Source organism: Hermetia illucens, chromosome 4, assembly GCF_905115235.1.
Source record: "Hermetia illucens chromosome 4, iHerIll2.2.curated.20191125, whole genome shotgun sequence".
Classification (NCBI taxonomy): domain Eukaryota; kingdom Metazoa; phylum Arthropoda; class Insecta; order Diptera; family Stratiomyidae; genus Hermetia; species Hermetia illucens.
In genome coordinates this window covers 100,473,735-100,490,326 of record NC_051852.1, presented here as the reverse complement: position 1 = coordinate 100,490,326, position 16,592 = coordinate 100,473,735, and the positions used below count along the sequence as shown (strand labels likewise).

Sequence of the window (16,592 nt, the reverse complement as noted above, 5' to 3'; positions counted from 1 at the left end):
TATATGAGCTTTATGTTACTAACCGTCCAATGCAAACAATAGAGAAAAACAAAAAAAAGCAAAGGGTCTCTAAGGGACCCCATCTTGGTAAACACCGGTAGGAGCTTGATATATTAAGGGTTAACCAGCTCACCTATAGGAGAAACTCTGTCAAAAATTAAAACACAGCGTAGAGCAGCGCGAGGGGCTTTTATAGTAACCCCGTATTGGTAAAGTGAAGTAATCTAAAACAGTTAGCAAATGTTATAAGGTATTCAATTTTATTAGCATTTCAATAGTAATGAACTTATTTTTATTAATTTGTAAAATGGTTTTAAACGCATACCTGGTTTATAGAATAAAACTTCCCTGTCCCATAAATTTTTCCCAGATCTAGGTTAATAAGGTTTTATTGTCTATGTCTACAAACGCGGTACCTGATTTCCTGATAATTCAGTCGATTGTGTTCATATCTTAGTAGTAAAAGACAGTTGATTAGATTAGGTCTTGCCCAATCTATACAATAATATTTACTTGTACACTTCGCAAACAAATCGTGGAACGCTTTACTTACACATTGTGTATACTATAATATATGTATGTACGTAAGCAATGTATTCGACGATTCGTTAGCTTTTCCTTCAATCAACCGTAACTGAAAAAAATTCATAAATGACGTGATGCGTCCTTGAAACTCTTCCTCAAGGCCTCGGTTGATGCGTCGTTGTTAAACTTTTCCATTTCACTGCATCCATCATCAGATGCAATACCTGCCCCATTGATTTGTGCGTTCCCACATGAAGTGGATTGCGCGCCAAGACCGCGTAGTAAAAGCGAATTGTCCAAAAGCCAAAGCATTGCAATACCCCATTGTCTGGGGGCTTTGTGAACGGATGTCAAACACATGGGGACAGCGACTTCGGCAATTCTTTGTTTGTACTTTGTTCTGCTCGAAGCTCATAAGCACTTAATCGCGTTAATTATGTGGAGCTTTTCCCAGTAACGAAATTCAGCAACTTAACTCACCTATGAGCCTACTGGGACTGACCACGGAACTATGGGGTTTCGGCGACAGCTAACGAGCTGCCTCTAGCATACCATGCTAGACAGTAAGTAGTCAACGGCCGTAAAAGTTTGAGCGTTTCATATTCGCTCCAGCAAAATTGTTCCCTTGTACATTTACGTACAATTAGTTGATTCCGGATTATCTTTGAGGAGCATATAGAGGTAAACAGGTGTGACAGAAAAGTTTTGCATTCAAATTCGGAAAGTATTGTTTGGCCTTCCATACTGAAACCCGATAGTGCGAACGAACTATGTGGTGCACATTTTGATGCATTTTTGTATAAAATGAAATGCAAATGAACATTGAGTGGCAGTTTATAAAAAAAGTGTTGTGAATCAAATATTGGAAATTTACTAGCCTAGCGCAGATACAAGGTATGAAAACATGTTTCTAAACCAAATGGATATTATGCCAGTTTTTCTATCTTGAATATCTCTTGATAATGCACTCGTTCGCTTCTTTATAACTTTAGTTGGTGTAGAGGAAACTCTTTTATAATGTGTTAGTGTTTTTCGAAATGAAAGGGAATCTTCATTCCCTCCCCTCAAGTCAGTTCCAATTCTGAATAGTGTCCGCAAGATCTGAATTCTTAACATGACTAACTTACCTTCAATAAATAGATTTGCTCATTTTCCATGAAGCAGAAAAAATCACAGTACACACTTTGAGTGTTCGTTACCACCCCAAAACTAGCAGGTTAGTTTTAGTTTTCATATATGCTGCTAAAACTATTACTCCCAATCTTCAACTCACTCTTAAATCAAAATTGAAAGCGGATTAGTAATTGCTTCAAATACGGTTTATTGAATGTAATTGAGATACAAAGTTCTTTTAGTGAAATATTTAATTTATGTGGTCCTTAAAGCGAAAACCAATAAAAAGCACTCAAATCAATATGAATATACGAGTAAATGATGGTGCTTGAACTACGTTAAACCACCTAGATGCACTGGTTTGTGAAATTCTAAACGCTCATTGCAGCAACTAACTGTTGAATATATCGCTAGGCCTAGTGGGCCTGGACAATCCAGATGGGAGAGCTAGTTTAGTTTGGTTGAGTTTAGCTTAGTGTAGATTGAAGGGCTAACTTTGTATTTCTATTTAAAAGCCGATACCTCCTTACCGCTTGCATCCCGCCGTCTATCCAAATGCATACCCTACTGAAAAATCTTTCCTCCACTCACTCATGTGATAAGTTAATTGGTTTAGAGTCAGAGTAAAAGGACAACAATGATTTCTGCCTATATGAATTCCCTGTTTTTCAACAACATTGTGTACCATTCCTCCTGGGCAGTCTGTTTTTAGTCGGTAAATTCAAATGGCTGAGGAGCCAAAGCGCCAGTTCTACTGCGCTGTGATAGATTTAATCTATCCGTCTAAAATTGCTAAATTGCTTGCTAAATCGCAATCCCATCTCTAAAAAAGTTTCCTACTTCTGTAGGGTAGATATTTTGCCAAAGACTGTAATATTATTTTTAACCCTTAACCGATATCGATATTTTTAGTTACGTTGTTGGTATCGTAGGACCAAAATGACCAAAATTAAAAAAAAATCAAATAAACAGTATTTTATGTAAAAATTAAGAGTAAAATCTGCATTATTATTATAATAAAATAATAATCCCTTTTTAAAATACAAACCAAATGTTTGTTACTTTATCGTAGATCTTTCATCACATATTTACTTATTACTGACAGTCTTCGATTTTGAGTGTGTACTTCTGATAGATGAAAAATTTTAGCGAAAACGAAGCTTTAACTTGAAATCTGGAAATTTTAGCGAAAACAAAGCGATTTCCTTTGAATATTCTTAATAATAATAATAATCCTTGGGACAACAATTCATACTGGATGGCCTTGAAGTGTGTTAGAGCACTTCATTCATTCAAGACCGTAACGGTACACTACAATAACACTGTAGGAGGCAATGTGATCAGCACTGTGCTCGACTGAGATTATTACCCTAATTTGACTCTGGTACTCATTCACAGCTGAATCGACTGGTGTCCGACATCAAATCACGATACAAATTTCACTGTCACCAGTGAGATTTGAACCGCGACCTCCCGTACGACAGCCTTGTGCTCTACTACTCAGCTATCCGGATCTTAAAACTACTTTTATTTAACATTTAGGACATATTTCCGTCTTCACTAGCATACACGATTTTTTGAAATATATTTGTATTTGCATCATTTTGGACATTGTGAGACTGTTTTTTGTCGTTTTTGCGGTTACATACTGGCGGATGGTAATGCCTCCTTTTTCGTTCAGTAAAATGGTGGATGGTAGTGCCTCCTTTTGCGTTCACTAGTTGGTAAAAGTGAAAACCAAAACAAGTACAATATTATAGGCCACAATTTACTTGATATAGTTTGAAATTATTGCTAAATAAAGGATGTGTGCTAATAATTATTATATATTTTGATATCCTTTCGCTTTAATAACAGCTTGAAGCCTATTTGGCATGGATTTAACCAGCTTTTGTGTAAAATCCTGAGTAATTTTCTGCCATTCTGCCAGGAAGTCTCAAGAAAGTTTTCGTTATTCGAAATCTTATACTTCCTTATGCTTTTGTCCAAAATTGTCCATAAATTTTCGATTACATTTATATCAGAAGACTATGCCGGTGACATTATGTGCGACCAGTTCCAAATCAACCAAGTTTACATATTTCCGGACTTATGCTTCGAATAATTATCTTGGTAGAAGCCGAAATCTCTCTGTACGCCCAGTTTTTCGGCACTTTGCAGTATTTTTTTTTAGTATAATACATCGAGGTAGTGCAATTAGTTCATTGTTCCCCCAACAAAAACTACGCTACCAACTGCGGCTGCTAGCATTTAGGCCCAAACCCAAATATGAACATTCCCATGCCTTACAGTAGTTTTGAGGTTCTTTTTGCTCAGATCGGTAATTGCTTTGCGTCGGTCATAAGACATTCCATAGGAGCCGAAAATGTTAAAGTTTCACTCCGCAAAAATTGCGATATTTTAAGACGAACAATCATTATTTATGTGCTCCCTTGCAAAGGCAAATCGGTTTTTCGTATTTATTATTGAAATACAAGGCTTCTTTCATGCTGCTTTTCAATCATGGTGGCACAGCACAGGTCGGACTGTTTCAGGACTGAACGACTTTCCCGGTTCATCGCGAACTTCACTAGCCAACTCCAAGAGCAGATAGCTTGGGGTTTACTCTGATTTTTCGGATAATTCAACGCTCGGCTGGCTCGCTAAAAATGTTCTGCCCTTATTTTCCAATAACGTTTTGTATACAAAGTGCTCAATTATTTATTATTTAATTATTAATTTATTTAAGTATTTAGAAATACTTAATGCTTAAATTCAGCAATTTTGGGAACACTGTATTTTTCAAAGCGGTGAATTACCAGTTCACGATCCTCCGTTGTTGTACGACGAAAAAACTTAACAATAGCTGTACTGAGGGTTCCCAAATTATTGAAAAAGTGTGATGTTATAATAACAAACAAACACAACAAAAAACTGGTTAACAGAAAATACCTCTGAAGTGCTGGACAAACGAAAGCTTTTTTACACTGAAGGAGATTGTATCAAAAAAGCTGTGAGCTGAAATTCGCCAATCTACCTAGAACATCGATCCTGCATGCCATAAATAACAATTTTTGCAATTCCCTTTATTCGAAACTCGTCTATTGAATATGTACCTGCACATCTGCATTTAAAATTTGTCGATAAATCTCCTAGCTTCGATGTTACAGTAACATGAAATTAAAAACAGTGACGGTATCAAAAAAACTGGAAGCCACGGTAGATGCGACTGTAACGGTTAATATACTGATCGCTTTTCATAGCTTTTTCTAAATTAAACGCTTTTTACAAAATTAACCATTTGCATCAATTTTTGCCTCCAAAATACCCTAAACCGACTGGACGTGTTATTTCCCTTTTCCACAGAGCTAATTGTACTGTAAAAGCTATTCACATGGATAATTACACCGTCTTCCGACCAACTAACTTTTTCCATCTCTTCTCTATCACTAATAAGTTGATCGTCACATAATCCCCTTCTACCGAGGTCATTATCGCTCTCAAAATCAAACTTTCCAGAAATGCACACACTGCGTGGGCATTTAAATTTCGTGACATTTTTGTTTCAAATTAATGAAAAAAACTAAAAAAAGCCATTTGTATTTCTGTTTCTAGCAAAGCCTAACCGCCCTACGTTGGACAACCATCTCAGCACGTGCTGTAATGAGATTACTTAGATGAGTTTGGGCGTAAGTTAAAAAAATGTCAATACATATTAAAGCAAAAATGCATACGGTGGGTCCATTTGGATGGTTGGTCTCATAGTGGGAGTACCATGGGGGTTGTGGTTATGTTCAAGCTAACAGAGGTCTTTGGGCGTCGCCGTAGTGTTGCGTTGCCGTACTCCTTAGTTTGGTAAAGATTTAGGTAGGTCTTCCATCCACCAGTATGAATAAACTGAACCTTGCGACCGCACGATTTCAGTTAGGGGTTAACGTTTCTTCTTTCTTTTGAAGACTAAATGGATGTAAAGATATTACGTTTATATCATGTAATTTCGAACATAACAATATTTTTACGACTTTTGAGTCATCTTGCGGTTATACATCTCTTAAAACTTAAAATTGTAGCAAATCTCGATGTGACAACATCCTGTTACTTCCGTTTGTTAGCTAGCCCAGCAGCTATCTTCTATGTAGTTTTTATGGAAATGTCCCCATGTCGTCGTTAGATTTCCCAGCTAAGTGATGAGTAAATCGGTTAGCATTCGTGGTAGATGTTGGTGGCGTTGTTTTTGTTTTGTTCCTTTGTGGAGTGTAGGACACCACCACAATCTTTTTTCATTCTTTTATTTTTTTCCTATTTAATATTCAATTCAGACTGCAGTTTATTTTCATTATCATAACACTTAAGGGGGAAGGTCTCTTTAAAACCTGAAAAAGTAGTGCAAAACATAAGAAATCACTTTAATATATACTTAGGGTATTGTTTAAAGGTACAAACAAACAAACAAATGTTTACAACATTGAAAATCGAAAACTAAAAAAGCTACTCAGGGTGATGTACGTGCGTGTCGCCGCAGACGTCCTAATTGATGAGCACGATCTCAGCCGAAATTTTCATCCAAAATCACAAAACCAACCACTTCTTTTGTCGTCGATTAACTAGGATCTTCGCGAAATTCGAAAATTAACTACGAAAGCTATGAGGCTCTTAACAAAAAAATTGAATTTTCACGACGAATTTTAGATTATTTGTGCGTTAAAAATGGTCTATAAATGTTCAGTTTTCAAAAATCCTAGTTTATATAGAGTGGTGTTTTATATCCTTGAAAATGAATGCTACATCATGCAAATCCGTTCACTAGTTTTCAGTAACCTTGCACGCCAATTTAAAAACAAGTCGGAATACCGGAAGCTCGCGCTTCGGGTATAAAGGTTTTGTGTTCATCTTATGTAAGAAACTTAAATGCACATTTTTCTATCCGTATATAGCTACAAATCCAACATATTCCTTCATATTTTTCCAAACTCGAGACATACGTACATATTACAGCCATAGATATTACGCTCACCCTAAACAAACAAACTGCCTATTTCCGAATATTTTACACATATATGCACGTATATAAATTGATCGTACCCATATTTCCGATTTACTTCTTATATCTATTTGAATTAGGCACTACCCGCAAATTTCATTAGCACGCATATATTATATACCTACATACGCACATGTCTGGTTGACAAATAATTAAAAAAATAAAACAAAATAATTCTCAAACTTGACCAAACTGTGCATTATTCATTACACGCATGCCAAATTTTGTACTTCTGGGATGAACATAAGAGGGGGGGGGGGGGGCGGCGGAGTGCCGGGTAAATTTATAAAATGTGGAAACATACTATTATTATCTTTATATGTGCAGATATCCGAACCGGATGTATTTTGAGGCCTAGATTTCGTAGAGATGCACCACTGTGATTATTTTCAGATTTTTCGGTTGGATAAGTTCTGAGAACGAGACCTGTTACACTTTTTGTGGGTCATATTTTAAGCCCTCACTCCCTTATGTTTCTCCCAACATCAAATATTGAATCAGTTTCGAAAAGTACTAATTAAGACCTTTCATTTGATACCCCACATGGCTACATTCTGTGAAAAAAAATTTGCACCCTCCATTCACATGTATGGGGAGCCCCCCTTAAACTTAGCACAAAATGGCGCCACTTACTGCATGTAAAGGGAACACCAGATTACATACTCTCAACAATTTTCATGACAATCGGTCTAGCCGTTTCCGAATAAATCGAGTGACAGACAGACAGACGGACAGACAGACAGACAGGCCAGTGAGGAGTGGCCAGACCTCCCATCAGGCGCGACCCCAGCTGGCGGATAGGGGCATACCTATTGATGTGTAAATACGTGTTCATGCACTTTTCTTTTTTGATTGTGCATGGGCTAGTGTTTGCTCATCTCTGGTGCGCGGACCAAAATGGCTATGGGAAGGATACCCAGAACATAAAACCACCATGGAAGACGAGAGAAGGAGGAAACTTACGGTGCAGGGGCTCGGAACCCCAGTACCGGCGGCTTTTGGGAGTGAGCAAGCGGGCTCCCCGTCGTCGATATCCCTCGACCGCAGTGCCTCGGTGGTGGACAACTTGGCCACCTTGGCATATAATGCTACAAGTGATTTGGATCTGGAGAAGGAAGTATTCAAGTACCAATAACAAGACCAAACAAAGATGAACTAAAAGCAGCTTTTTGGACAACAAGAACCGTGACAACACCCACCGCACATGTTCAAGATGCTCGACAGCAGGAGGTGCTCCAGGAACAAGGAAGAGATCCATTCAAAAGAAGCTCATCAACTTTGAGACCTCCACCAATGCCAAAGACGATGAAGGATAAAGTACAGGCCAAAAGTGAAGGACCATGTAAAAGGAGTAACCCTGCCGGGACTTATAGGGAGCAGAGTCCCGATCCGGAGGAATTACCCTTCACCCAGCTTGGGGCAAAAATAGTTGAGCTGTCCGAGTTTATCAAGGACAAGCACAACGTGCACCAAGCCATAAAGAATATGGTGAGGGCCATTAGAGTTCTCTATAATATATCACAGATGGAGGAAAAGAATAATAAGAACACGCCGAACCCCGCTGTGCCAACAGTATCACAAGTGACGCCTAACCGTACTACCATCGAATCCCAGCGAAATAAGCGAGTACGTGAAAAAGAGGGGGATCCTTTAAGTAATCAGCAGGCGCCTAAGAGAAAAAAAGGCGGACAGGACATCCGGAAAACCAACACCAACAGGTCAGAAGGAGGAAACCGTACAGCGAATCTAGGAAACTCGACCAGCGTTGCGAAGCCTAAGACCAGCGAAAACGATGGATGGACTAAAGTTACCAACAAAAAAGCGGAACGAAAGGCAAAAGTGCGAACTCGTCCAGATGTAATTGTTATCTCCAGTAAGGGCAATCTGTCCTACGCGGAGATACTCAAAAAGGTCAAAGCGGATCCCGACCTAAAAGATCTGAGCGGAAACGTAAACCGAATCCGAAGAACCCAAAAAGGGGATCTCATGTTCGAGCTGAAAAGATCCAGCGTGGGCAAAACTGATGACTTTCGCACTCAAGCGAAAAACTCACTTGTGGAGAATGCCGCAGTGCGTGCCCAAAAACATGAGATCTACCTTCAATGTAAGGATCTCGATGAAGTAACATCGAAAGAAGAAATTTGTATTGCTCTGAAGGAGCAATTCAAGTTGAAAGAACTCACCGAGGAGTCTATTGTGGGCTTACGAAAAGCCTATGGTGGTACTCAAACAGCCACAATACGAGTACCAGCGGAGGCAGCACAGATGTTATTGGCTGCCGGAAGGGTTCGGATTGGATGGGTTGTCTGCCGTTTAAGGGAACAAATTTCACTGAAGAGGTGCTTTAAATGCCTTATGTTTGGGCACTTCGCGAAGGCATGCACCAGCAGCATTGATCGATCCGATCGATGCAGAAGGTGTGGGGAGAAAGGCCATATTGCCAGAGAGTGCAATAGGGACCCCAAGTGCCTATTGTGCGAAGTAAAAGAGGGACAGGATAACCGGCATATTGCCGGGAGTGGTAAATGTCCAGAATTTAGGAAGGCGCTCACTGCAATGAGAAAATGAGGTTTATTCAAATAAACCTGAATCATTGCAGGGTCGCTCAGGATTTACTTGAGCAGGCCACGTTCGAATCTGTGATGGAAATCGCCATCATAAGCGAACCGTATAGACACCGTCACGGTGGCATATGGGTGAAAGATTCGACTGGTGGAGCGGCGATATGGGCTTGCGGTCGACAGGCCATACAATGTACTGCAAGTCAGGCAGGCAGTGGCTTCGTGTGGGCGAAAATAAGTGGTGTATATGTATACAGCTGCTACGCCCCGCCAAGTTTGACACTGTCTGAATTCGAGCAAATGCTTGATAATCTTGTTCTCGTCGCGAAGGGACGAATTCCAAAGGTGATTGCTGGTGATTTCAATGCTTGGGCCCTAGAGTAGGGTAGTAGGGAATCAAATGCTAGGGGGCGCAGTTTATTAGAAGCTTTTGCGCAGATGGACATAGTTTTGGCTAACGAAGGTGCTGTAAACACCTTAGAGAAAGGGGGATCAGGCTCGGTTATAGACCTGACCTTTGTCAGCCCTTCGCTGGCGCGTGGTATGTCCTGGTGCCTCAGCGAACGCTACACCCACAGCGATCACCAGGCAGTTTTCTTTGAGACATGTGTCGAACCTCAGGGCAAAGAGCTATCATGCCCGAAACCGAGAAAGATTTCAGGCTGGTCTGCAAAATCTTTGGATGAGCAGAGCTTCTTAGAGGTGTGGTTGGATCAACCTGATATAGCAGGCGCCTCTACGGAAAGAGCTGTCTATCTGGCTCAATGCATCGCCAAAGCATGTGACGCGTCCATGCCTAGGAGGTGCGCATTCCCCTGTAGAAGACCAAACTACTGGTGGAATGATGAACTGACCGGCCTTCGATCAGCCTGCCACCGAGCGAGAAGAGCGGCTCAGAGGGCGGTAGATAGAGTCGATCAAGGGCAGAAAGAGTGCGCCTACAAGGCAGCCCGCAAAACCCTCAAGCTCGCCATCCAGCGAAGCAAGAGGAAGCTCTGTTCAGAAGCGGACGTAAATCCGTGGGGGAGAGCTTATGGAATCGTGATGGGACGATTTAGAGGCCGTTCGTCTCCGCAGATCACGTGCCCCGCTCTCTTGTTGAAAATCATCCAGGGGTTATTCCCCCAGCAAGAGGAGAACACCGACACATTCCAACCACCTCTGAATGTGACGGCAATCCCGCCAGTCACCAGAGACGAGCTCCTGGAGATCTGCGGCAGAATAGGAGACAATAAAGCACCGGGTCTGGACGGAGTACCGAATAAGGCCCTTAAGCTTGCCGTGAAATCCAGGCCGGACATGTTTGCTGAGTTGTTCGAAGCGTGCATGTCCGAGGGAATATTTCCAGCGGTATGGAAGCGGCAGAAGTTGGTGCTTCTGCCTAAGCCTGGTAAACCACCAGGTGAACCATCCTCATACCGACCCATATGTCTTTTGGACACGGTGGGGAAAATGCTAGAGCGGGTAATCTATAATAGATTACTCCCAGTAGTTGAGAGCCAAGGCGGCCTTTCAGATCGGCAGTATGGATTCCGTAAAGCCAGATCAACCATTGATGCCATCAAATTGGTTACTGGCTTGGCCGAAGATGCAATCCACGGAAAGGGTAGTACCAGCAAATATTGCGTGGTAGTAACCCTGGACGTGAAAAATGCATTCAATTCGGCCAATTGGAATCTAATCCGGAAATCCCTAGCGAAGGTTGGTATTCCCGCGTACCTCGCCGCGATTGTCGATAGTTATTTAACTGAAAGGAGGCTCTGGTATGACACTGATGACGGACCGCAGGAGTACGTCGTTTCCGCGGGTGTCCCGCAGGGCTCCGTATTGGGCCCACTACTGTGGAACATCATGTACAACGATGTACTTAATCTTCCCCTTCCGGAGGAAGCCACAGTGGTGGGTTACGCTGACGACATTGCACTGGTTGTTGTCGCAAAGCATCTCGAAGATGCTGAGTTATACTCAAGCGAGGCAATCAGTGCTGTCAAATGCTGGTTGGAGAGCTCTGGTCTGACGCTTGCGGAGGAAAAAACAGAAACGGTCCTCATCACCAAGCGCAGGAAGAGAAATTACGCCCGTGTTAGAGTCGGGAATCATATCATCACTTCCAAGCCGGCCATCAAATACTTGGGGGTGGTGATAGACAGGAAGCTCAGCTATAAGCAACACGTACAGTATGTTTGTGATAAATCATCCACTGCCAGTATGGCCCTGGCCAGGATGATGCCGAACGTGGGAGGGCCACGGCATACCTCTAGGTTGCTTATAGCCAGGGTGGTGACCTCAATCATGCTCTATGCGACCCCAGTTTGGAGCGAGGCGTTGCGGATGTCAGTTAACACTAGCAAACTGAATGCAGTCTACAGGAGGACAGCTCTGAGGGTATGCTCTGCCTTCAGGACTGTCTCAGATGATGCAGCATTCGTCATCTCTGGAATAATGCCCATTGACATCTTGGCAGATGAGATAGTGAATATATACCATGCGAAGCCAATCTCTCCCTTATTGCAGATGAAGAAGGCTGAGAGGGAGAGATCCATAAATAGATGGCAAGAGCGGTGGAAACGCTCGGGAAAGGGTCGGTGGACTCACAGGCTCATTCCTGCCATCAAGGAGTGGTTGGAGAGACGACACGGTGAGGTTAATTATAATCTCACCCAGTTTCTCACGGGACATGGAGGATATCTCCAATACCTTCACAGGTTTAAATTGGAGACCTCACCCGACTGTCCAAATTGCGATGGAGTCCCAGAGGACCCAGAGCATGTATTCTTCCACTGTCCGAGATTTGTGGAAGAAAGGAGGAACCTAGAGGAGACTCTAGGAGAGGTGCTGGTACCAGAAAATCTGGTGCCGAAAATGCTAGCACATCAAGAGAATTGGGATGCGGTCAACTCCATGATCGCATCAATTCAAGATAAATTGCGAAAGGCAGAGGAAAGGAGAAAAACGCGGTCACGTGCGCCGCGTATAGAAGAAATGGGATTAAGCTAGAGTGAGCTGACTCCGCCCCGTGATGTAATACCTTATGGTGGTTCCGCGGGGCAGGGAGGGAGTCGGGGGTGGTTTTAGTGGGTAAAAATCCCACACGCTGGTGTGTCCAGACCAGTGTCTGTTGAAGATTTCCACCTCCTCAAAAAAAAAAAAAAGAAAGACAGACAGACAGACAGACAGACAGCGTCTCGATTCTAATAAGGTTTGGTTTCACACAAAACCTTAATAGTAATAATTTATGCGTAGTAGGCTTAGTGTATTGTTACGCATGTTGAATCCAGGCCGAAAGGTTAAGTGGGTATATATTCAGAACAGCTAAGCCGGGTAGACCAAGCATTGCGCCCCCCGAATGTCTGCCAGCACAAGTTCCGTAAAGTTTCTATAAGCTTCTGCAACAAAAAAAAATAAGCTTTAGACTGCGAAGCGCTAAATCACTCGTCATTCGGCCTGCATCTTGGTCCATCTAATGTTCACCTATTCATATTGACGCAAAATTCATTGATGGAACGAAGAAGAGAGAATGCTCACCAATTCATATTTCGGTTTAAATTCCTTTAGTGAATTTTTTTTTGGGAAGCCGTTGGTGTTTTACGTGCAAAGAGGCAATAAATCGGGAAACCGGAAGCTGGGCGCCTCAGGTATGAAAGGTTTTGTTTGCTTCTTGTGTGAGTATATTTGAGTGTAAAACTATCCCATTTGTACGTAGCCCTTTAAGAATATGCATTTAGCATATCAGATTTAGCACTTCGAATTGTAAATTTACACAATAAAGACAACTTTGAGCTACTGTAACTTTGTTACTAATAGTATGATTTTGATTAAACTTGGAGATAATATGCTTCATATTATATTTTATACTACTAGCAACTTTTATAACTCCGAGATAAACTTAAGGGGGGTTTTACTCAATTTTCCCAAAAATATGGTAATATACTATTATTAACTTAATTTGCACAGGTATCGATATGGAGAGTATTTTGAGACCTGGGCACCGTATAGAAGCAGCTGCATGATTTTTTCCAGATTTTTCGGTTGTGTAGTTTCTCAAAATGGCTCCGTTAAAAAAATCATCACTTTCCACCCCTCCCACTCTCCGCCTTTTTAACAAATCTCAAACTAAGACCGGCTTCGAAAAGTACTAATCGAGACCTTTCATTTGATACCCCACATGACCATATTTGGTGAAAAAAAAATGTAAACCCCCCCTTTTACATGTATGGGACCCCCCCTAAATCTCAACGTAGGAGGATATCACTCCCTGCATGTCTGGAAGTCCACAGTTCCCACCTTCTCACCAAATTTCGTGTCAATCGGTATAGCCGTTTCTGAGAAAAGTACCTGTGACAGACAGACAGCCAGACGGACAGACAGACAGACATTGAATCGATTTTTGTAAAACAAAACCTTAAAAACCAAATGGCAAAAACAGAGTTTGGTTCAACGTCTCAATTTGTAAAGTTTATAATAGAGTTTATCACATAGAATACATGAAACGCGCATTTCTTTCCAAGCAAATGATTACTTCTCCCAAACAATTTCAAAAGTACAAAATTGTTTGGGGAAACGTGTCAATGTAGGCAGGCAGCTCAGTGTAAATACTATCATAGATACATTTTTTTGTAACGACATTTTTATTTCATTTTATCTTTCTGGAATAGAAACTAACAATAAATTTTCAATCATACAACTAAAATTAAGATGTATTCCTCTCCAATGTTGTAGAATACGGTATTTACAAAGTGAAACTGTGGCGTGTCTACATAATGTCCTGTTGCTTCATCTATTTTCCAGACAATTTAGTGTCTGTAGTGGACTGACAATAGGCTGTTGAAATAACCACCTCGCTAAGGGGTTAGGATGGGAAGCTAATCTTCCTTTATACTTCATCACTTGCTATGGATTCTCTTTTTTTATTAACCCTGAGTAGACTTTTTAATACCAATTTAGTGCCTTTGTAAGTTCAACCGCTACCTCAGTACTTTTTCTCATTTTTCATTACCTATTAATTAAGTAGATATTTTCCAGTACGTTTCAACATGAACTGAAATGAAATTGCCAAATATTAGAAAAGTTACGTTTTCTGAATTACAAAATGACCGAAAAATTGATCTGGTAAAGCTAAGCTGACTGTCGCCACTTCATGAAATAGGCCGAAATTCGCATATCGCAAGAACAAAGTAGTGGTTTCGGTGAATGCAGTCCACCACATAATTAAAGGTCCAAATTAACCCCCCAAATTGGTCATATTGAACAACCCCCTGCGGAAGGTGTTTAAAATCCCATGATATTGGAGCAGAACGTTGCGCCATGCATAGACAGATTCACTTTAGAGTAGAGTATTGTGATAGCGAAGTTTCGACGGGTCGGAACAAAACCGAAAATAACCAAGAAAACAGCCTACCTATGTAGAAGAGCGTGCCACAAAATTCTTAAATGTTTAGTATTCAGTTTTCTGTTCTGGGAAAAGTAAATACAACATGTTAGAAAGCAGTATGTCTATAGGTAACTACGGAATTTAAAACCCGTGACATACATGCAAACGTCAATCATGGTGACGTCAACTTGGGCCGCCAAAGCGACCAGAGTGAACTGATTGGCATTTATTGACTAGAACATGAGAAGGAATTATACTTTATTATGTTATGCCTTAATTAGTTACCTTAAGCATAGAACAATCATTTGTCTGTCAGCAGGAAAACGACCCCAAATACACTTCCTTCTCGGCTTGTTCTATACCAATTCTATATGCTTCTCCAATCGGTAAACCTTAACCTAGTTGAACATCTGCAGCATTTGCACGAACGGCCATAAACGGTACAATTACTCAAATAGTAACTTCTATAAAGCTTTGTAGGAAGCTGGAAACGAAATTTCCCCCGATGTAATTCAATACCTTTCTAATCCGATACATCGTTGTTTTTACAGCGGTAATTACAGCGGTATACATAACATTAAAATTGAAATGGAAATTCTAATTTGGTTAGTTTTTGATTAGAATCGGTTCATTTTTTTCTTGTTGTGTTAATACTTTTTTTTCACTCAGTATGTTCATTTTCTTTGCCTTCTTTGTGTGATCTGTATTAGATGGGAATATACGTTTTGGTCTTTTCATCGTATCGTATCGTATCATACGGTGCGTTTTTCAATCTCCTCTCTCCTAGGACAAATTTTCACAGTGTATAAACAATATTGTTAGTCACATTTCTCGATGTGCATATATATGACACAAACTGCACCAACCACTGAGGTGAGATTTTTTCTTTTCGCTTGAGCCTTAGTACGCTCATGTAAAAGCATCATTTAGTGCCTTATTGTCACATTTTTTGATACCATACTTTTTCGGCTTCCAGCAACACTGTGCTGAACTCATTTTGAAGTATCCGGACGTGTTAACATTTTGCAAATACCAAATTGCATCAGCGATCATTTGTAGTATCCTCAATTCAGTTCGTTGTAGCACCTCGATAATGAGCCCCAGATTTAAATTTTGGCATTATGACAGCTATCTAGAACAGGTGTTTGTACTCGAATTGCAGATTAGAGACTTCATTTAGAAGCCAATGCATGTTTTTATTTCCAGTAGAGTTGCAGTATTTTTGTCTCGATGTTTCCTCTCTATATCCAGGTGCATATAAAGATACTTCACCTCATTCTGTTGGGGGATTATTACACCACTTATTGACAACTTAGCGCAATTCAGTCGTTTTAGATAACGCGACAAGCCCTTCTTTTGCTCATGCGGATACTCTAACTTTTAGAAAGACCTTTTCAATATAGATATTTTGATGCAACCTGAGGATCGGAGTGCTCAAAACGCTAGTATTATCTGCAAACATCGAGGTTGTCAGATTAGAGTCAGTTGGTAGATCCAAAATGAAGCCCTTGGTGAACTGCAACTTAGATGTTGTAGTCGCGAGACGTGAAGTTTTTGTATTTCACACTGAATTTCGGCGTCCAGAGGAAAAATTCCAAACTTCCATGCAACTGTTCTGCAAGCAACTTTATTTAAAAAATCAGTTTTCTGGGCTCCATTTTGTCGAAGGCTTGCGCCACAACTAAGAAGACCACTGAGCAATACTTTCAATTCTCCAATGTACTCATTACCTCAAAAAATGTTGTAAACTTGTTGATTGTACCACAATTCTCTCGAAAGCTAAACTGGTGCTGAGGAATCACTTTATTCCCACTATATATTATGTGAATTTCAAAACTGGTAGTTTTTCCAATACTTTGAATAGCAGAATATAGCCTGTAAGTTGCAACCTTCAAACATTTAGGAATCATTGTAATTTGTCAAGCCTTGGATTGGAAATTCCCTTTATTATGTGAGTGATTGCCATCCCCGATATTTTTTTCAATATTTTTCCCGTAATGAT

The 16,592-nt window shown here is 40.7% G+C and overlaps 1 protein-coding gene across 3 annotated transcripts in view; it reads left to right on the top strand.

Moving 5' to 3' along the window:
• Positions 1-909: 909 nt before the first annotated feature.
• Positions 910-16,592, top strand: part of LOC119654464 (hyaluronidase Tab y 2.0101-like) — a 38,048-nt gene continuing 22,365 nt past the window's right edge. Inside the window, exons 1-2 of one of the 3 annotated variants that reach the window (XM_038059879.1) lie at positions 910-1,419; positions 5,233-5,306. The gene's annotated coding sequence lies outside the window, so the exon portion shown is untranslated. The remainder of the gene's footprint in view (positions 1,420-5,232; positions 5,307-16,592) is intronic. The other 2 variants (XM_038059880.1, XM_038059878.1) reach the window with 2 other exon arrangements.